General features: G+C 44.3%; 1 long non-coding RNA gene across 18 annotated transcripts in view; it reads right to left on the bottom strand.

Moving 5' to 3' along the window:
• Positions 1-23089, bottom strand: part of LOC110394168 — a 120837-nt gene that overhangs the window by 13918 nt on the left and 83830 nt on the right. For 17 of the 18 annotated variants that reach the window (XR_002435408.1, XR_002435405.1, XR_002435413.1 and 14 more), the window contains 4 exons: positions 12638-12907; positions 7263-7372; positions 4026-4127; positions 3150-3239 (listed from right to left, as the gene is read on the bottom strand). This is a non-coding gene — a long non-coding RNA (uncharacterized LOC110394168). Of the gene's footprint in view, positions 1-3149; positions 3265-4025; positions 4128-7262; positions 7373-12637; positions 12908-23089 lie in introns of all 18 variants that reach the window. The other variant, XR_002435418.1, reaches the window with a different exon arrangement.

Genomic DNA, 23089 nt, shown 5'->3' on the forward strand with positions numbered 1-23089 from the left:
CACTGCAAGAAGTTGCTTCAACATGTGAAATTTTACAGGAAGGCACACACTGTTGGTGGATGCCCATACAGGGAGCTATGGAATATGTTGAAACCATCTGGCACTTTGCGGTTTTACTCTATCAGTCAGACGCACTGTCTGGAAACACAGGACTCAAACCCGGAGTCCTTGATTCAGGTCAGATACCTGCAGACGCCTGCGGACGTTTGGCCGGACTGAGAGCTGCAGAATAAAGCACTTAATTAAGCGGCTGGAGTTTATGATTGATTTCAAGGGCAGCTGAGCTGGAAGCCTGTTACTGCTGAGGAAGTTTTAGCAAATGTAATTATTATGGCATGTTTGATTTAATACACGGTCTTTGTGAAATGCTCCAAAATATCATTTTAAAGACTTATTCTGTTGCTGTAGCGCTTTGTAGCTTCTGACTAAGGGATAGGCTAGATGGGTCCCGATGTGAAGCTGACTAAAACCTACCACTAAAATTAATAGAGCATAGTTACAGAAGAATATTTTGTATAGAATGACTTTCTCTAGACTGTGAGCAACGCTGCAGAAAGCAGACTCTGGGTTACATTACTCCTGTGATCCAAATTTTTTTAACCAGCTGATGTCACTAGGGAGATTTGAAGTCTTTATAATTACAGCTCAAGGCCTGGAGGAAGAGGGAAGGAAAGACAATGAAATTACGTTTCATATGTTGATTCAGAGAGTAACCTGCAGTGGCCTGTTAACTTGCTTCATCTATCAGGAAAAGCAAATTAATCCTGTATCCAGTCAGCTTTATGAGTGGCAGCTCAATTTACTTCCCCAGTTACAAAGGGAAGAAAGTGGCCTTTTTGTCACAAGCAATCGCTTCCTGCAATGCTGCGGAATAAGATGCAAAATAGGCAAAGATCTTCCAATGTCCTACTAAGAAGTAAAAACTGTTTCTTTCATCTTCCCTCAGAGAAGGAATTCAGGTTATGCTCTGCACTAAATTAAAGAGTTCTGCTCAGTTATGTACATGCACAGCTTTGAAAACTGTTCCTGCTTCTAGGTCAAGGGCTCTCCCTGTGGCCAGGTGCCAGCTTTATCCCTGGACTCCCATAATCCCTTGAAATAAATCAACTTTCCATTGAAATCCTCTGCCAGTTCCACTTCAGACTAAAATGTGCTGTCTGTAGCATGATGCTCTTTTATACTTTTGTGGAAAAAAAGAAGGGAAACAATGCGGTCATTGTACACTGGACACAGTTCGACGTAAACCACGTTGTGTATATTAAAGGCTATCTTTGTACATTGCACTAACCCCAGATTTCAGCATTTATTATTAGAAATGAGAAAAATACCTCCGGATGAAGGAATGATTTGACTGGTTGACTAGGATCCCAGCCTGCGTGCGTGTGTACCTCATTGCTACTCAGCTCACGTGGACTCAAGTGTGGGGATGCATTATACTACTGTTATACTACTTCTCAGCCCAGGCAGATGAAGCCCTCAAAGATCTTTTTTCTCTTTCCTTTTTATCTTTTCCCCTCTAATATCAATTTTCTTCTCTCTGTGTTATAAATGAACCTGAATACATTCACACGTTCCTGTGGAAGACTAAAAGCTGTCACTTCATTTCGGGGAACCAGGCGGCTTTCAGCTCAGCTGCAAGAAAGCCCAGATGCTACTACATCTCCGGGGGAAACTTATCTATTCAGAGAGGGGGAAACTTCAGAACAATAACTACAAAATAAAGCCAAAAGATGCTGCTGCCATTCTCCTGCTGGTGCTGAGGTCAGTGCTTTGGAGAATGGGTGCCAGCCAGAAGCAGCAGCACCCTCCTTAGAAGTTTGACATTTCTGAAAAGCCCTCCTTCTCCCCACATCTCAGTAACTTTAAATGGTCTGCCAGTTAAATCAGAACAGCCTGGTATAAAGCTTCCAATTTTCTGACAACCTTTATATTCTCTTGGCTCCTACAAGGCCCTAAAGCTGATCGTGTATAATCCTGAGTTGAATGTAAAATAAATATGAAAACCTGTCATGATTTTACAGTTTTCCAAAGGATATTTCACTAAATAAAAAGAGCTGTACTTCTGGCACGCAAACGCTCCCCATAAAAATCACAGTTAGTGCTTTAAAGTGAAGTTATGCAGCCTGGTGCCAGACTCTGCCCTCTACAGCTCCCCTCCAGGCCTGGCCGGGCGCTCCCCCAGGGCCTGCTGGGCCCCAGGTGCCCCAGCAAACCCCAGCCATGGCTCGGACCTGAGCCAGGCCAGCCCAAGGGTATCTCCATCCTGCTGGGGAGCGGGGCAGGTCCCAGCCATTGCCATGCTGGGGCGCAGACTATGCAGTGCGGTGGAGTTCTGCACTGGCCATCAGTGTTGTGTGGCCTAGAGCTGGTGCACTCACCCAGCCTTGATGCCCCTGCCTAATGGTATAGGAACATTTTATAGAAACCTCTTCTGCTAAACCCGTATTATTTAGCTATCTATCTGCCTTACTTGCATGTGAAGGCATGGGTTGGAGTGTCCACAGCACCACAGCACAAAAATGAGTTTCAGCCGTTGACAAACTAGAGCTGATTTCAGGCTCCACTGGCCTTTTCAAACCTTGGAAGACTTGCACGTCAAATGCACTGCTGAGGTCCAGGCAAGAGGCATGTGGATCTAGCAAGTAGAATCATAGAATCCTTAGAGTTAGGATCCTTAGAGTTAGTCCAACTCCTCTGCAATGAACAGGGACACCACAGCTAGATCAGGTTGTCCAGGGCCTTATCCAGCCTCGCCTTGAAAGTCTCCAGGGACAAGACACCCACCACATCACTAGGCAAACTGTTCCAGTGCCTCATCACCCTCACTGTAGAAGATTTTTTCCTTATATATAACTCAAACCTACCCTCTCTGACCTTGAAACCATTTCCCCTTGCCCTGTCATCAGAATTAGGAGCCAAACACAGCAACCTCGACAAAGGACATGCAGTACATGCAGACTAACGTGGTATCTCTTTGCCATCTGGTAGGAAAGTTAAAAGACCAGTCCTGCAAGTCTTGGGATACCTCACAGTTAAAATGACTGCAGGTTTTGTTTGCACTACACTGCTTGGATGAAGGGTGGCTAGGAAGGAAGAAATAGAAGAAAGGCAAGGAAATTCAAGAAGTAAAAACCTGCATTATTGCTCACATTGTTTCCAGGTTTGTGTTCAGAGATCTTCTGTCCAAGGCATCCTGCAGGTGTTTAGCATTACGCACCTGCTTCTCTTATATTCTCCTCCTGGAACAGGACACAGGCAGTTACACTGTACAAAAACCACAGCAAACCATACAGCTAGGCCTTTAATTTTCAAACAGAAGGAGTGAAACTATCTGGTTTTCCCCTAGAAGCCCTCAGTGGGTAATTTCTTCAGTTACCTTCACCACCTTCAGGCCTTGCCTTTAAGCGAGGAGTGCAGCTGAACCCAAAAATTCAAAGCAAAACTCAATTGAAACCATTACTTTTCATCTGGTTACATGTCAAAACCTCAAAACTCGTGTACACAGGTCTCAAATTATAAACCCATCAGGCTGAACCCTAAAGCCAGGCCCAGGTTTGCCCCGAGAGCCTGCAAATCTTCTAGAAAAGCCGATTCGTGTCTCAAGTTCATAAAACCCAAGACAGTCAGGGTATTCTTCCAAGGTCAAACAGTTAGTTAGAAGGGGAGCTAAGAGGAGAACTGCAGCCCTGGCCACTTCACACTGCTAACAACAGAGGTAGAAACTCACTCTGCCTGAACTTCACTCTGTATAGCCTCAGCCAAGCCACTCAAAATAACCACTTTTTTGCCTGTTAATTGTTTTAATAAGTCACAAGGAGATGAATGACTAAACACTACATCATCCCTCTAAGGATTCATCTGTGGAAAAAGCATCCATTTAGCTGCAGGGTAGTTATTACTGCATAGCTTTGATTTTGCTGCACAATGCATGCCCTGTTTATTGAAATGCTTATATACTGCTCTGGGTGAAATCACCACTTACAGGTAGATGCTGAAGTGAAAGGAATAAGCTCAGATCTACTCACCTGGTCCCCAGATAAGACCCATCCAGTTGTCTGGATCTGCGGAACTCTCTGAGATGTTGGTTAATCAACCTTAGGATATTTTTCTTCATGCTATCCCTGCATCTAAAACATGACAACATTTCAATTTGAGAAAACATAACTGCGATTACAATGTCCCTCCTGGTAACTCTGCCCACCATATGAGGCTCAGTGGAGAGCACCAGAGTAATTTCAAGTTCATGGCATAATTTGAAGTAGTCCCTTCTGAAACTAGACCATCATGCAATGGTCACCCATTTGCATGTTTCATATTTACAATGTCAAAGCTTTAATCTGTAAGACATTTGGCAATACAGCAAGCAACTGTTCCAGGATCTAGGCTTAATGCTGAAATACCATCAGGGTTGAGAATTTCTACATATTGTTCTCTAATAGTCCCTGCTGTTTGACACCTGGAATGGCATTAAGGAGTTCTGGCTCTGATTCCAGAGCTTCCTTACCAATGACTGAAAGTGCTGCTACAAGACAAGAGAGGGATTAGCATTCAACAACTGAGTCTATTTATAGTATTAAAAACATTTTTGTGGGACAAAGGGTCAGTGATTGGAAAGTTAGGTATGGCTTACACATAAAGAGTTAAAAAAAAAAAAGAGAGAGATTAGAATAGATAACTTTTTTCCCCTTCAGGTTAATTACTAGTTTCCTGTATTCCCAGATAGTTTTGCTTGCAGGGAAATTTCTCTTGAGCTCAGCAGCCAGGATTGTATCTAGGGCTAAACATTCCCACCATATCACTCCAATATTAAAAGAATCTTTCTGTCTTCCTGTTAAACCATGCACTGATTACAAAATTCTTTTGCTTATTTAGGGCCAGATTCAATAAAAATTCTGTCCAGCTTCCGCGTCATGGAAGGCCACAAAAGCCCTGAAATATTTTGGTTTTGAAGCTTTTGTGGGCTCCCATGGTTTGGATGCTGGGTAACAATTCCAGTGAATGTGGTCCTCATAAAGCTTTTCAAGGTCTCACTCCATATGGACCTAGTGATTTCTCTTTATTGTCTCCAGTGTGGATTACAATGCACTTCAGAGAATCTTTGAGTTATGCCTCCAGCTACAAGCTAAATCCTAGAGGAATAGGTCCTTTTCATATCAGGTCACATTCTCTGCAGAACACTGACGGAGAAATTAGTGTTTCTGAAAAGAAAGAACCACTTACAAAAATCTGGTATGTTTTGCATGGAAAGGCTTCAGATGAATATAAGTGAATGGTAAAATCTAAAAGGAAATTCAATAAACTACTCATTATCTATATTCATATGACTAAGCTACACATGGAACGTAGCTTTTATCCTGCATAAAAAATGTACAGATGTTCTATAGAAAACTGTATGAACAAACTTTAACCTCACGACTGCTATTATTTTGTAATAAAAGGCTTACAGCATAATGTGAGCTTTTTTTAGAATGTAAGTTCCATGTGAGTAGTGTGTTGTTAATTTAATATTAATGCAATGCACCAGGAAGAAGTCTGCACAGAATCTAAAATAGAGAGAATCACAGTGCGGCAGACAGGAGATTTGTGGCATGGATTTTATTTGTTTCAGCACTCAGCACAAAATTCATTGACCAGGATTCCCATTGCCACAGGGCATGGGATTCGTCTATAGTTATTTTACATGCTTTGGCATGAGGATTTTGCTGCAGCATTCCTGCCACCACTCCTAGGAATAATGTGGTTAAGTCACCTTGCACTGCACTGAAAATGTACCTCTCACTGTCAAGTGCATATGAATGAGCTTCTTTTTTGGGAACAGCAAGAGGAAAAAAGAATACACTGAATAAACTTTTGAATTTCTTTTGCTGAACTACCCTTCAGGTAGCAGGTGTGAATGCCTTCACCAAACTCTTGCAGACTGCAAATGCGGTGCCTGCTATGCTTGTACCGCAAAGCAATTCAAGCAGGGGGAGCAGAACAGAAATTTAGGTTCATCCGTACGGTCTCTCCTCTGCAGTGTCTGCCATTCAGAATACCTATCCTGTATTTCTCTAAGGAGTCAGTTCACTGGGAAGTGGTGAAGTAATTTACGACTCCCATTATTACAATTGCTTAGCAGCTCCCAAGCATGTAAAAATAGCAACAATAATCTCTCCCACTTTTTCTTCCTTACCACCCCACAGGAGAAAGAGCTTGATTAACCCTACTGGGGTTACATACGCACTTGGATGTTTCTATAACTTACAGCAAGAGTTTGACATTTTCTGAAAGTGACGGACTCCACAGACATCTTATTCACCGCGGAAATGCATTTCCTCAGCCTAGTTAGAGCTTCTGGGAAAGCTGTGTGTCCAGAAGCTGCTTTCTCTAGCTTGACAGTTTCATTGCTTCTATGAAATGCACTTGCATGTGATCACGGTCATAAAGGAACACCCAGCCTCAAACCAGTGAAGGCCACTTCCTTGGAAGCCTTCCAGGATCAAAAATGGAAACTTACCCTGAACTCCACACAATGGAGCAGAGCTTCCATGCAGATTAGAGAGAAGAAAATGGGGAGACATTCATAAACAACAGGTCTATGGCATTCGTATACAACAAGCCTATGACAACGAGCATGGAAAAGACTGCTCCCATTTGTTCCCATTCTCTGCGCAAGTGATTTTGCACTTCATTTATCATTTTACAGGTACGATCACGGCTGCACCGCACACAACAGAGTACAGACAGCAGCCCAGTCCCTGCAGAACAGACAGAGCTTTCCTATTTCTGTGCCTGTTCTGTGGACAGCTACTAATGCCCAAAAGCTCACAGAGGTGTAACAAACTTCAGAGGCCCTCAGCACATGGAGTAGTTAGGGAAATATTGATTTCTCCTCTGCTGCTGCAATCATCACCTAAGTCCAAACTACTAGGAAAATTTATATTAGTTTCCATAAAGTCATTTAAATACCCTTGCAGTTGAACTGGCATAGAAGACAGAGTGGGCATTTTCATATTTCAGTGTTAAACCATGTTTTGGTTTAAGCTTAAACCAGTTGAGGAGCTGATTTCGTACCTGCAAATAAACTGGTCTTAAACTAGCACAGCCAACTACATCATACAATTGAGACCTTAGACTTTGCCTGGTTCCCTTTGGGCCATTTTTCCGCAGTACAGTGCCAACTTTAAACAGTCACTAAGATATGGGATGGCAGTAACCATGCTTGCAGTAAGGAATATGAAATGACAGATATCAACTGCTTAAGAGCAGGCCCTTTAGCTCACCATGTGGTCTCCCCAGCAGCCAGTTTCATCTACATGTAGTAGAAGCCCCGTCAGCTTCCAGAAATGAGGACTTGAAAAGAAGACCACCACTCCTTGTGACTTGTGTAGCTCTGTTTTAGGAGGAAGACAAGAATGATTTCAGGGGGCTTCCACTGATATGCATAGCTTCTTCACACAAGTTTCACCTCCATTCTTCCATACCTCCATTATGCCCCACATATCCTATTTCCATACCTATTTGCTCAAATCTAGAAGATTGCATTACATTTCTTCTCCAGGTTTAGTTTAAGTACTTGGAATGTTTCAGTAGAGGCTGTGAAATGAAACATCTCACACGAGATGTGACAAGATGATGAGCATCGACTGACATTTATAAAGCAACACTAGGCTCTTTTGCTAACATCAGAGTACTGGGCAAGTTCCACCTGGTGTCCATGTTTCTGTCAGGCAACATTTCTGCTACCAGCACTCACAGGATGCCTTCCTGTTCTGCTCTAGTCTTCTCTCATTTCTGAGATAGGCTGCCTGGTTTTCTACCCTCTCCAACTGTGGTCCCTCTTTGCCATCTGTTTACTCATTGCTGAGTGCTTAAAGAAGCTGACATGTTGGGTGTCAGTCTAAGAGGACTTATCAGGGATGGGAAGAGTTTGCCACCTCCCTGCATCGGTGGCTGTTTCTTCCACTGCAAGTAATTGCAAAAATGTCTTGAGGAGAAACATTTCTTGTGGAGATGATGTTCCCATCTGTTCTGCAATAAATTGAGTCTGTATGTGTACCCCTGTCACCTTCAGGTAGGCTCAGAACTCCAGTCCTTCACTGTCAGCCCCATCACAGCACCAAGAACTGGGGAACCTCTTTTGGCTTCAGTTCCCCTAGCTGCCATTGCGTCTCACATGATCACGCAGAACTACACACATGACAGGGACATGGGGCATTTTTCAGAGTCCTGCCCCCACTTTTTTGGTGGGGACATGCAACATGCCCCAGGAAGCCCCACAAATGCTGTGCTATTATAAAACAGCCACCACCAAAAACAACTTGGTGCCTTCCACACGAGAACTAACGACTCATGGGCAAACTATTTGTCTATTAACATGTTTCATTAAAATAATCACTCCCAGTTGAGACTTACGAAAGACCCTGCCAGGCCAAGGGATCAGCCCAGTAACAGTGTGTATAACCACAATGCCAGGCCAGCAGGGTTTGCAGCAGAGGATGCAGCCGACATGCTCAGACAGGAGCTCCTGCCTGTGGGCCAGCTGCTTTGTGAACAGGGCTCATGAGTGTCAGATGTCAAGTTCTTGTTTCATGTCCTGCCTTCTTCCCCTTTGACCACCCTGGATCATTGTAGCTGTTCAGCAACAGGCAAAGACTGTATCAGGCAGGGTAAGCATCACTGTTGTCCCAGTTTTACAGCTGAAAAAGGTCTTTGTCTCAGCTTTCCCTATTTTTAAACTATTCCAATGTGGCTTTGAGGGCTCATGGCTTTCAGTTAGCAGGGGAGGGCCAGGCTGGAGGAGGAGGTGTGCCATCTGCAAGGTGGTGGTTTCTCCCCACAGCCAGGTCCTTCAGGAGGGGTGGCTGAGGGCATTTGGAAGCCCCAAGTCTGTGCACAGGAGGCATGAGCTGGTCCTCGTGCAAAGGCAGGCTTGCACTTGGGTTTCATAATGGAGTTCATGGAAGCTGGTGGAAATTGAACCGCAGCCAAGGTGGAGAGCCATGTAGAACAGATGTCTTTGCAGAGGATAAAACAAACAAAAATACTCAGAGCCAAAGCTGGAACTCTTGGCCCACAGTAAATCTGTAAAAAGCCCCAGAGTGCTCGAGAGGGAGGCCATCCGACACACTAAAATTCCACATGAATAAAGTAAAACACATTTGCATTGCTAATTTAATAAAGGACTTCTTGACCGAAAGTCAAAGACTAGCGCAAGTCTTCTGCATGGAAAAGCTCTGATAAGCACGAGCCTTAACTCTCTCTGTGAGCGTTCAGTCATGCTGCTTTTTAAAAGTACATGTGCTTTTCCTAGTGTCTGATGCTAATTATCTTATCAGATAACAGGCAGCCCTGTGCTGAGTAGGTATGTAATACGTTAGCCTTGGGGGAAAAAAAACCTTATCGTTCAAGTGGATTTGAGACTGCAGATGATCTTCTGAGTCTGTGGAAACTTTCCTCTGCGGCACAGAGCTTACATAAGGAAGGGAAAGAAGAGAAAATCAAACCCGTGCAGCTTTCAGGCTGCAATCCTCCCGGCAGTTCCATTCTCTCCTCTATCAGCATTTTGGAATGACGCGCAGGTTAAACCGTTCATCTGGCATGGAAAGCAGCTTTGGTAATTGCAAGTTTACATTACACTACAAACGAGCGGATTATAGTAAACAGATGAACTGTGTAAATAAAGTATTGCCATCCGCTCTCCTTTGTGACTTGTATTCTGATACCACTGCCACTGCTTTTACTACAGCTACTACGGCTGCGAGGCTCCAGCTGACAGCTCCGCCTGAAGCCCTTTATTCATCTCTGTTACTACTTCAGCTGCTCTGAGAGCCAGAAGGCACGGAGGGCTCATTGGCCAGAGGCTCTCTAACCTCGTGGCCTGCCCAGGAAATCAATATGCCGCACTCGAGAGCACAAAGATGAATTGTGAAGCCGGGGCTGGCGGAGGAACGCGTGCTGCATCTGGAAGGACGCGGAGACAGCCAGTTCTGCTCTGACAGCAGCCTCCCAGCCCGCGCATGTTTGCACACCAACCTCGTGGCAAACTTCCAAGACAATTTGTGAACCTTGGTTCACACCTTTTTCAAAGTAGGTCACAGGCAGTAATCTCAGCTGAGGAGAGATACACTGTCAGCAGCAGGCACCGCAAGGAAGGAGAGAGCTGCGGCCAGCGGGCGAGCACGGGAGTGGGAGAGCTGTGGAAACACACGGTGCGGGGCCAGCTGCACCACGGTGCTCACTTTGCTCAAACAGCTGGCGGGCGAGCTCCAGTCGCCCCAGCCTCTTGCCGCTGGTGGCTGTAAAAGGACCGACTGTTCTCCTGGACGCACCGCCAGCGTGGCTTAAATATTAATCTGAATGAAAATACAGCGGGAGAAGAAATCTAACCTTTACTTAGCTCTGTGCTCCTGACAGCAGGAATCACAGCTAACTCTGAATTACGGGGTCTAAATTTACCACAGGCCGTGGATTATTGCTTCCTAACACACTCCCCTCACCTTCCCCTGCACTGACAAATCACAGGCTCAAAGGGAGATGGAACCTTTAGTGAGAGCACTCCTAGAACACATGCAGTTTCCTGCATTTTCCCATACCCAACACTTCAGCTGCTTTAGGAGCACAGAACTAGAAATGGGTGTGTTGAAAGGTACAAGGGCTGCCCCAAAAGTAATGCCTCCTATGTTATTATGTTGGCCCACAATGTCAGAGGCAGATGTTGGTGGTATGGCAGTAGAGGCTGAACCTTTCTGCCAATATTCCGTCACATTTTGCTGCCATGTGACAGATGGCAGCAGAGGGGCAGTCTGACAAAATGGCGTCTGACATGGAAGTGTGGATGAAAGATGTGTCATTGTATTCCTCCATGCAGAAAAAATGGCATCCAGTGACATTCACCAATACTTGCTGAATGTTGATGGAGACCAAACAGTGGATGCGAGCACAGTGAGGTGGTGGGTGGGATGTTTCAGCAGTGTTGACAGTGGGTCCTTCCGCTGGTGCAGATTTTTACAAGTGCAGCATGCAGGCTCTTGTTCATCGCTGGCAAAAATGCTCACCTAGTGGTGACGACTCTGTTGAAAAATACTGTCCTGTAGCTGAGAATTTGGTCTATCAAATACTATCATTGTACTCTTTGTATCTGTTGCAGTTTCCCTGGAAATAAATAGGAGGCATTACTTTTGGAGAGACCTACATACATTTTTGGGAGACGGTGTTCAGGAAAATAAATGCGGAAATGAGTATGCGTGCTTGTTGCCACACTGCAGCATCAGAAAGATCATCAGAGAATTACCAGTTCAAAGCAACAGCACAAAACTTTTCAGGCATAGGAGCTGCTGGGGATGTGTTGCCTCTAAGCACAGCCTGCACACCACTGGAGATGACTTAATGCGAGAAAGCTGACTGCTTGCCTGAAGAGTGTTACAGCGTTATGTAATTTTTTTCTTTTTTTTTCACACGGGTTAATTTTTAAACAGGCTCAACTTAACCTTGCTTCTGGTCAATAGTTACGTGAATCTGAATGAATACGAAGTCCCTGGATAACTCTGCCCCAATATAACACGTGTGCAACATTTTTAGCACTCAAATCAACATGGAAACGGCAGAGCTGGGCAAGCATTGCTTTTTTTGATTCCTACAAGGAAAAGGGCATAGTTTCCTCCATCTGAATAGTTGTGCTTTTTCCTTCTTTTATGTCTTCCCCTGTGATGTGTCAGGCTGGGAATCTCTAATAGAAAGGAGCAAGTGATTTCTGAAGTTAGCATGCTCTGTGCAAAGAGGGAGGGGAGAGCCAACACATTGTGGAATAGCAACAAGGCTCGTCTCTCATCCAAGAAACTGCACAGAATGACTTTCTGCTTCTCTAGAGCATCTGACCCCATCAATAGCTTGCCCAGGAAGCTTTAAGACATGCAGAAACATGCAACAATGTGGAAGCTTTATCAGTTAAAAAGGTGCTGTAATGACTTCCTATGCAAATGCCTAGAAAAATCGATAAATCCAGAAAGGGCTCTCACTTGGTACATAACAAGAGAACAAATCATTCTGTAATGCAGGATGTGATACTTTCCTGCCAAAATCCTATTGCTTGCCCATCATCACAAAGTTTTGACAGAAAACTAACCAACAAAAATCCCTTTCGTGCTGCCTTCCTAAAAGAAAATCCCTTTAAGAAAAAATGCAACAAAGAAAGCCCCCAGACACTTCACATTTTTTTTTCCAGAATGACAAGGAAATCTAGTTGTGGTTACGAATGGGCTCAGCATTGTGCAGTTTCACATCATGCGAGCTTTATTACTTTTCAGACTAACTTTAGCATTTTCCCAGCCAGCTGCTGGCAGATGTCTTCTTAGGATTGAGAGCAAACCACTCTGAAAAGAAATTTGTTCATAAACCTTTTTAAAATGATACAGAAAAAACTTTCGTATTTCTCATTCCAGCTTGGATATAACTTTTTTTTTTTTTTTTTTTTTTTGCAGTCTTTAAAAAAGGAATGAGTCTGAAATGTTAAACAGGTCACACAGTAATTAAGCATCTAACTGAAAATTAAACACACATTCAAAGGCTCAGCTAACAGCATATCCTAATTCATAACAGGTATGTGTCACTCATGTTTTTCATGGCCAATCATTAAGATGTAAACCAAACTGGATCTCACCAAATCCTGAGAAGAAATTGTTGTCTTCCTGAGATGTTAAAGGGAGCCCTATGCCAGCAAGGCAGTGCTGTGCTCAGGAAGCTGATGTGATAGGGCAGGGCAGCGGCAGCCCATTGGTGTGTCTGGCACCCAGGTACTGAGGCTGGGGACGGTCTCTGATGAAGCCGAGAGTCCGTGTGCCTGATCAGGTCCGCAGAGCCGCTCTTCACCCACACCAGCATGAGACTGAACCTCAATGGCTGCTTTCAACTTTGGAAGCCCATGTCTCAACTGAAAAGACAGAGAAAAATTTCAGCAAGTCCTCTTCTGTCCAGCCCGGCACCACATTTATTTCCAGGGACATGCACATCTTCTTGGTCTTGTGTTACTGAATACTTGTGGTTTACTCACTTCTTGTCCCTGACCTTTTGTAGCACAGGTTTGGCAGCAGTATTTCAGATACACAAAAGGAATCTATATTTCCTTAGCAAAGTCGTGTTTGGGTTACTCACATCTCTGTGACAGGTTTCCAGGTGGTAAAGAGCATTTTGCTTTAGCCTAGAGAGGGGAATGCACAGTGCTGGATGAGATGAAAGGACCTCAGCATGGTCTTTATGGAGGCACAACAGTGGCACAGGAAAGCTGCAAATGAACACGGCTGGTCTGTACACGACCTGCCCTCCTCCAGCTGAGGACTCACTGTGAGCAAGCTTGAGATTGTTGGAACAAGAGCTGCAGTACTTTAATAAACTGCCACTGGTTCAAGGAGATCCTTGGCCAGTGCTGAGATTGAAGATGGATTAAAGGTGGCTTAGTTCAATCTTTGCTCCCTTATCCTGAATTTCATGGGATCAGCACAGGTAAGGACTGAGTACTAAGCTATTATTTACTGCCTTTTGGATTTGTCACTACAGAGAGTTCAAAGACAGCATGACCTGGCTCTTCCAAACTCCCACTGCACTTAGTAAGAGCTCTGGCTTCACAGCATGCCAGATACCTGCAGCATCAGGACAGGAAACCCACACATCACCTCCCAAGTGATTTTGATATTGCGTTGAGGCTATTCAACTGCTACAACAAACAAAACAATTTTTTTTAAGTGCTGTAGTTTCTGGATTACTCTAGTTGGGGTTGGAGAACCTCACTTGGTCTCTTCATCCTACGATGGGCAGATAGCTAGACAAGAGAGGAGATATAAAAACCGAGACTGTTACCACTGCACATTCATTAACACACACATTTCTATACAAGAGAAGGTTCTCCCTAAAAACATCTCTATAGCACTGATGCTACTGCAGAAGTCTCAACTGCTACTACTTGTTTGGTTTTTTTTTGTGGCTTCACAGTTCCTGTTGGCCCGAAGGATCACTGTCTACCAGGCCAAATGGTTGAAACACATGGAAGGGAACATACATGGCATATAGTAAAATTGGAGCATGCATTTTGGTTCCATTCACCTTTATCCTTCCTTCTGTGCCCACTACTCTGCCCCAAGGAGCACTGGAATAAGCCTGATGTGGGAAGTCTAGGAAGTCAAAACCTGTACAGATGGAACTGAAAGCAGAAGAAGCTCAAAAATCTATGCATATGTATCACCACTGATGTTTCTAACCAACTTGCTTAGCTGACCACCACTGGATTGACAGTATTAAATTAGTGTCTTACACCTCTTACACTGAAAACGTCAAACTATATCATCTCACTCATGAGCCAAAAGAGCACGTCCCTCCATCCTATTCATTCAAGAGACACATAGCACAATAGCTGGCTCAGCCCTGAAACTCTCCATGCCCCAGGGCCATGAGTGTACCTGGATTTTATACACCATGATCCTCATAACCCTAACCCAGCAACACCCATATATATGTACCCTTCAGCTTAAAGCACACGAGGTTTTCTTGTGTTGGCACTGAACAAAAAAGTGCTAATCCTTCTGATATTAGTCAAATGGGGCTTAAAAACCCTCTCAGATGCTTTTTAGTTGCAAGATTTCCCTGGCAAGTGTGGACACTGGTCTCAGTTGTGATTTCCCACAGAATCTAAGCTTCGGTGAGAACAAAATATTAAGACTCATGGTAGCAAAATAGCTTTTTCAAGTTCAAACCTAACGCAAACTGTTGCAACACTGGCTTGCTGAATTTGCAGAGAAGCAGCTTCTCTGCTTGTGCTGCTCCTCCATCCCAGTGCCGAGTGAAATTACCGTAGCATCATCCTGATCTCTTGCAGGCCCATGTGCTACACAGGGCAGCCCAGCAGCCCCCTAACTTCATGCTGAAGCTTGTGAAAGCTGAAACTAGGGGCAAAAATGGGCACTGGAATGATTCATAAGAGATAAAGATCCTGAAAGAAGGAGGCTAGAGGAAAGGATGAGTAACAGAAATAGCTTGCTTGCTTCCTCTTTAGAAAAGCAAGGAGAACAAGGGATGCTGAAAACGAGAACATATTTCTTTCTTCCCCTGTGGCTATCAGGAAGTTGACAGGAAAAGAAAGGCCTGCTCTTGTTCAACAGCTAGAAATGGGATCTTCACCCTGAACAGATACTGGCTATTAAATGAACTGAGGAACTGCATCTCCAAGCATGGTCCCGCAGTCATTTCCTTGCAGAAAGTCCCCAGAACTAGTAGGAGCACGGGACTGAGCTTCTTGGGAGGACACTAATAGTTCGTGGCAGAAGTCGTCTCGCCTTCTGCAGGGATGAGTTCCCAAATCAGTCTTGCAGGTATATTTCTTGAGAACTTTTTACTGATCTAAAGCTGCACCAATTTCCTTATATTTTGTTCAGTGAAATGGTGAATAGCAGCTTGGTGAGTAATCTTTTAATTTCACTACGTTATGCTTTTTCAATGAAAATAATTACTAAAAAATAATAAAAAATTGTTTGCTGGAATGTATTATTATTTTAGTATTCGTCATACCCTGAACACTGCATGTTTCACAAATTCAGGTTGCTCTTCCCTTGACCACTGTCTTATTCATTCACCTGACAAACACAACAGCCCTGCTGTACCTCACCAGTCCCTGGGACTCACACAGTCACTCACAGAGAGACTTTCCTCAATGTAAATAATGTAAATTAATCTTTTTCTTTTTTTGCACTCCATTTGATTTGGCTTAAGCCACATAATGCAGAGTTCTATCCCATCTGTCTCACTTAATTACAATAATTGCAGAACCTAAATTTGCTTCCAAACATCATTAATTAATATTATACTACAGGATGGGTGGGTAAGGGGGGAGAACTCCTCTATTTCGGATTCCTAAAGTCCCCTAGCCAAACCAAAACAAGGTCTGGAAGATTTTGCATTAGTTTTCAGTGTCAGTGTTGAAGACTTAATAACCACAGAATGTGCTCTGTGGTCTTTAATAACTTCATATCATAAGCAAACATTGTTTGCTGGCAAACATTTTGCTAAAAACATTTTAACTTGAATTTTTCTTTGTGCCAACGTACAGGAGACTTTGCTCCAAGTAGGAAAATTTACATAACAGGATACATAAGCCTTGCATGCTGTACTTAATTAGATTTTTTTTTTTTGAGCAAAGTGTTACCAGTGTCTGAATTAAGCCTCAGATAATACTGCTTTAGATAGAGCAATCTGAATCAACCACACGTGAAATCAGCCACATGTAACCCCAGCAGGTCACAGGTTGGGGGAGGGGGTGGAGAGGGGGAAGCCATCTAGTGGACAAAAATGTAATTATTTACCAGAAAACATTTTCCTGCAGAAAACTTTTGCTGAAGAAACGGTTTTTTTTATGTCAGTTTTTCATCTGCAGTACCACTTATCCATGAATCCTCTGGAAGTCTCTGGGAAAACAGAGCCTACTGGAGAGCGACAGCATAGATCTCTCGGCACAGGTTTCTGACAGATTCTGAGATTAGCAATCATCATAAAACTTACGATCGGTTCTGTTCCTTCTGTCCCTCACCCTGAAATTATCTGTGTATTTCTTACAGTGCCATGCGGGCCACCAGCTGACTGACTGAGCGTCTTATCGTTAGATGCAACACACTGTGCCAAGGAGACTGGCGTTGCCACAGGGTTTAAATAGCTGAGCTAATATTTAAATGTTTGTCCCCTCCGATCTCTGCAAAATGAGGAGACTTTGTGACTCTGCACACGGACAGCTGTGCAGTGCCCAGAGAGCTCTGCAGGCCGCAGCGAACCTCCTCCCCTCACAGGTAGCGGTGCAGCCCATGCAGCACCTGGATCCTCTCTAACATAGAGAGGAGGAGGGGGGAATGAGAAAATCTCCTCCTGATGCCATTTGCAGCATTCACGGGCCTGTGCTGAAAGGCTCCCTACCAGGGCTGTGGTGGCCTGCGCACCAAGTTCAGTACCTGAATATATCCCAGCAAACCGGCCTTCTGTGTGTGGCTCTCTGCTTCCTTTTCTGCTGGTCACCATGGGGGAATAAAGGTAACAGCATTTTTTATGTCATATTCTCGGAGACCCAGCCCCAAATTCATCCTCCTCTACCATGAAGTTCACAGCACTAATCTTGAAGAGCAGATAATGATCAGCCATGCCCAGGCAAGTCGCAGTACTGAAGCCAAAGTATAATTTCTGTGGGATTACAACAACACAAACCACCATCATCAGAGACTGCACTGCGATGATGCAAGCAAACATCTGTAACTCCTGCTGCTCCAGGCGAAACACCGAAGTGGGATTAGTGAGCTGCCATTTGGAGCCTGCTCTGACTGCAGCTTTTGTTCCCCTACCCGCACTGCTTTGGCTTGACCTAAGACACAACTCCAGATACTTTAGCCTTCCATCAAAATTAAAAACAAACCTCGGTCTTTCTAATTTGTTTAGGAGCATCCCATGCAACGGTTTCCACCCAAGCCACCTTTGCAGTGGCAAGCATTTACCAGGAGGTCTCCAGGGCTTCCCTTCCCCATTAATCCTGTGCACGTGCTCTGAACTGCACCTCACAGCAGCAGCCCTCTCCTTACGCTGCTCCTGTGTTTGCCCCAGCGTGAGGAATATCCCATGCATCACTCCTGACAGAGCCACCTCGCCATGCTCAGATGATTCCTGTGTTGCTGGGTTATGGAACAAGGGAACGGCAGCTCCCCAACTATCTTCCATAGACCTTCACTGCTGTCCCCTATTCATCTCCTTCCTAATGAATCACAGCCCTTTCTCTCTCCCCATAATAACCAAATAAGGATTTCAGAGTTTGGCCCATTCAGTACATTCTGTGTTTTAATACAGACAAGAATGGAATACAAAATACTGCTGAAAGTTTAGCAGCAGGGGCAACCTTTCTGCTATTTGCATGTCTACGGTTCCCAGTTCAGCAATGCCGACTCGCTCTTATGCACAACCTCAAGGCAAGGAATTCATAAACAATAATAATAACTACCCAACTGGTCATGCATAACTGCAGGATGGCATAGAGCAGAAAAATGCTGCTTTGCTCCTTCATGAAGCTCGCAGCATAAACTTTGTGCTGTCAGTTTAAAACTTTGGCATATGCGTCTGCAAATGGGGAGGAACCCACTTTCAGATACTTGTGAAATATAAACTTCAGCTGTTGCCAAGCTCACAGATAGATTTGCTCCTTTTTATTTTTAAGTTTCCTGAATCTGTGAAGAAACCCACAAAGCCGTTTTAGAGCTATGTAGCTATGAAAAATGTACACGCTTCTGGTTTTTTTAAGCAGCATGCTCAATCATTGTAATTATTCCTTGAGAATGCTTTTTAAAAAACAGAACCACGGCTATTTTTCACAGCTACAAAACCCTAAAACAGCTCTACAGCTTTCTGTGAAACTTAACAAAAAAATTGCCTTTCAGCTAAGAACAGTAAAAATAGATCAAAAACCAATTAGCTGGACCACATGGCAGAAGACAGGTGTGCTTTGGATGTGGTATTTATACAGAAACCAGATAATCATTTTTTCACTTTTACAGATTCCTGAGGACTAAAAATATCACAGGCCTCCCTTCGCCAAAGCCCACTGCATCCAGTTAAAACATGGTCCACTCAGAGAATAACCCGAGGATGCAGCCTGAGACATTTTATCTTGCCTCCTACCAAGCTCTGAAACTGAATTAACATTAAAAGCAGCAGACTGATGGCTGAATTATGGTAACAAGCCTTCAAATGCAAAAGCAAGTAAACTCCTTTAGAAAGTGCAGCCAGAGAGAGTGCCAGAAACACTGAAACCAATTAAGGCTGCTTTAGCGTTACACCTGTTTAAATGAATGCCAAATCCAGCCCAGAATTATTTACATTATGTTATTAACAAAAGGACATATGAGTAATGGGAAAATAGAAGTGGTTTATGCAAAACAGGCTCTGTTGAAACCAGCTGAAAACTTCAGGTACTTGCGGCAGATAACAGAGGCTGTAGCCAGACGTGCTACTCCGGCTGCCCTGGGTCAGGCAGAGGGACTCTGTATCCTAAGCCCCGCCAGCCGCCTGTCACTGTCCCCAAGCTGCCCAGTGCGTGCCAGAGTAAATACTCATGTAATTTCTCCTTATGCAATTCAGCCAGAATGATCTTCCCTGTCTTGTAACAGAGGTTATTTTTTAAAATGATATTGTTTAAGCAGACACAGGTTTAGGGACTGATCACAGAGGAGATTGCCATGAGATCTGCAGCAGATAGCCCTTTGCAGGCACATGGCGGGGACAAGCAAATGGGAAGAGGCTGGGAGCATCAATCTCTTCCCCAGGCTGCTGTCTTACTGAAAAAAAGAGAGATTCAGACATTCTTCCTGTAGCTTACAAACCCTTCCTTCCTGCACACTTTCCCCACTGTATGAGGCACTGCATGCATGAAAACCTATGACAGGCAAGCAAGGGATGTGTTTCTAAATACGAGGCTGGGAGCCAGAAATGACCAAAGGAATCCACTGAAGTTGTCCAGCAGAAGGAATACCTGCAGGTCCCAGAGCCCTCTCCTGCCTTCGCCTTGCCTTCAGGATCTTGTCCTGTTCCTGATGGTGCTGGCCAGCAGCTATTGATGAAAATTGATAGACCGTCTGCAGAAGTAGGTTTCCAAAACCACTTCCTCACTAACCCTCATCTTCTCACTGAAAATGCCTGGACATCTCATGCAGATGACTTCAGTTACACTTCCCTGACACTTAGGTTAAGCTTAAATCCCTTTCCTCTAAATTCAGCCTTTTGTGATGCATCTACTTTAACTGGTTCAGAAATGATTTCTCAACCCAGCAGAAAATCAAGCTGTCTCATTTACTTTCTGCAAGCACATTCAACGGATTTGACCTTGAGATAACTATTGTCCATTCCTGTCACAGCCAGAATACACGTAATTCACTTTGAGCATTTGTTTAACTCAGCAATATGACAGAAAAAGACATCTCTATATTTTATACCAAAAAAGCCTTACAAAAGAGCCATTCTGTATAAATAAGGTACATAACAAAGAAGAGCAAGTTTTCACAATTCTGCTTCCAGTTTCACTAGGGCAGCAAAATGAAGTGGCTCTGCTCCTTTCCCATGCCTAACACACACACTACACAAATAAGAAAAGACAGGTTTTACAACGCATTGGATAAAGTGCTGCTCCCCATTACCACTCTGGGGAAAGTAAGAACGGAAATAGAAGTTGTATAACAAGCAGCACAGCACAGAACCAACAAAAAAAGCACAATTCAATGCTGTGCTCAATGCACATCTCAGAGGACTTTGCTGGATCCTCGCTCTCTCCTAAAGAAATGCTCATTCCAGGAGTGGTTGAACACCGCAGAGTGATCATGGGCTCCAACAGAAGTCTGTGAATACGTTCCCAAGAAGCTCCCAACTGTGCTTCAAAACCCAATGCGACTGCCATTTAAGGTTCTTGAGGGCTGAAAGAGCTTATACATAAGATTTTCCTCTTGAAACCAAGAACATCAGGACCCAGAAAGAGTTCCAGCTGATTTTCCAAGCAGTGAGTGACTGGCTTTCTTAAATACAGCTGCTTTCTTCATTAGAAGACTAAAAATAGTTTTGCTCCTAGCAGGCTGACTTCCTCTTAAGCGTTCTGCCATATCCATGTGTGTATTTCATTCAGGGTTTCTGCATGTCTACGCCACTGTGATTCTATTTCAGCCTTTAAGTACATTCAAGAAATTTTTCATTTCCCTCTCCCATATTCACTCCAGATGTCCTGAACTGTCCAAAACTGTTTCATGTTAGGAGAATTTGTAGGGATATTCTGGCATTCACACTGCTTGCATCTGCTTCAGTGTTTTTAGGAAAGATCAACTTTCTTCCCCAACTGCTAGCAAATATGGACAACAAGTTTATGGTTTTTAAACATCCATCATTAACAGTAGATGCTTTGCTTGTTTCTCATGCAGAAAGAATAACTAAATACTACCATATCAGACTTCCAATTTTTTTTCAATAGATGCTAGAGTGAGAAAACTGAGGAACTGAAATATTTCCATATGTCTCAGAAAGCATACTGAAACAGCAGTGCACATTTCTTCATAGTGCTGTGCCAGCATGCAAAAACCCTGTTTTGAAAAGATATCCAGACGGAGAGCTGGGAGACTGTTGAAGCACACGTTGCAGTGCTCCTCTCAAAACTAGTCACCCTGTTTTCCAGACCATGCAAAAACTGTGCACTGCTGCTCTCTTCTAGCTCTCAGGGTGGTTGTGAAAATCGAAGAGGGGACACAGGAAGGTAGGGAAAAACCTCTATATTTCCCCTTAACGTTAAGTTAGTATAGAAACATAGAATGCCTTAGGTTGCAAGGAACCTCAGAGATCATCTGGTTCCAACCCTCCTGCCATGGACAGGGAAGCCACCCCACAGCTCAGGCTGCCCAGGATCCCATTCAGCCTGGCCTTGAACACCTCCAGGGATGGGGCATCCACAACTTCTCCAGACAACCTGTTCCAGTGCCTCACCACCCTCTGAGTAAAGATTTTCTGCCTAACATCTAACCTAAATCTCCTCTTTCTTAATTTAAGACCATTCCTCCATGTCCTATCACTATCAGCCCATGTAAAAAGTTGGTCTCCCCCTTGTTTATAAGCTCCCTTCAAGTACTGGAAGGCCACTCCAGGGTCTCCCTGGAGTCCTCTCCAAGCTAAACAAGCCCAACTCCTTTAACCTTTCTTCACTGAAGAGATGCTTCAGCCCTTTGATCGTTTTTGTGGCCCTCCTCTGGATTTTTCTGGCCCTCCTCTCCAAAAGCTCCAGATCTTTCCTGTGTTGGGGGCCCCAGGCCTGGACACAGTACTCCAGATGGGGCTTCACGAGGGCAGAGTAGAGGGGGACAATTGCCTCCCTCTCACTACTGCCACCCCTCTTTTGATGCAGGCCAGGATACTCTTGGCCTTCTGAATTGCAAGCGCACACTGGTGGATCATGTACAGCTTTTCATCCAACAGGACTCCCAAGTCCTTCTCGGCAGGGCTGTTCTCAAGTTCTTCTCCCTATCTGCACTCATGCCTGAGACTGCTCCAACCCAAGTGCAACACCTTGCACTTAGTCTTATCAAACCTCATTCAACTCTTATGTGCCCATTTTTCAAGCCTGTTGAGATCCCTATGGTTGGCATCCCTTCCTTCTATTTTATCAACTGCACCACTCATCTTGGTGTGTCATCAGCAAACTTGCTGAGGGTGCACTCGATCTCACTGTCTGTACCATTTATAAAGACATTGAAAAGCACTGCTCTGAAGACAGACTCCCAGAGGACACCACTCACAACCGGCCTCTACTTGGATATAGATACGTTGACCACAACTCTCTTGCTGTGACCATCCAACCAACTCTTTATTCACTGAATAGTTCAGCCTTCAAATCCATATCTCTCCTATTCAGAGACAAGGATGTAGTGCAGGACCATGTCAAAGGCCTTGCACAAGTCCAGATAGATGACATCAGTTGACCTTCTTTTGCCCACCAATGCCATCACTCCCTCACAGAAGGCCACCAGACCAGTCAGACATGATCTGTCCTTGGTGAAGCCACATTGGCTGTCTTGGATCACCTCCTTGTCTCACACATGCCTTAACATCTCTTCCAAGAGGATCTGCTCCATGATCTTCCCAGGCACAAGGATGAGGCTCACCAGCCTGTAGGTCTCCAGGTCTTCCTTTCTCCCTTTCTTAAAAAATGGGAGTTATGTGTCCCTTGTCCCTCTTCCCAGTCACAAGGGACTTCATCTGACAGCCATGACTTTTCAAACATGATGGAGAGTGGCTTGGTAAACACATCAGCCAGTTCCTTCCGGACTCTAGTCCAGAAGGACTCTAGGATGCATGTTGTCGGGCCCCATAGACTTACACGCATTCAGCCTCATGAGGCAGTCTCGGACTCTTACAGTGGGAGGGATTTTGCTTCCCCCAGTCCCCTCCTGGAGGTTCAGAGACATGAGAGGTGTGGGAAGCCTGGCTGCCAGTGAAGACCAAAGCAAAGAACTCATTGAATTCCACAGCCTTCTCCATGTTTGTTGAAGCCAGTTCTCCCTCCTCATTTATCAGAGGGGTA

Source organism: Numida meleagris, chromosome 2 (genome assembly GCF_002078875.1).
Source record: "Numida meleagris isolate 19003 breed g44 Domestic line chromosome 2, NumMel1.0, whole genome shotgun sequence".
NCBI lineage: Eukaryota > Metazoa > Chordata > Aves > Galliformes > Numididae > Numida > Numida meleagris.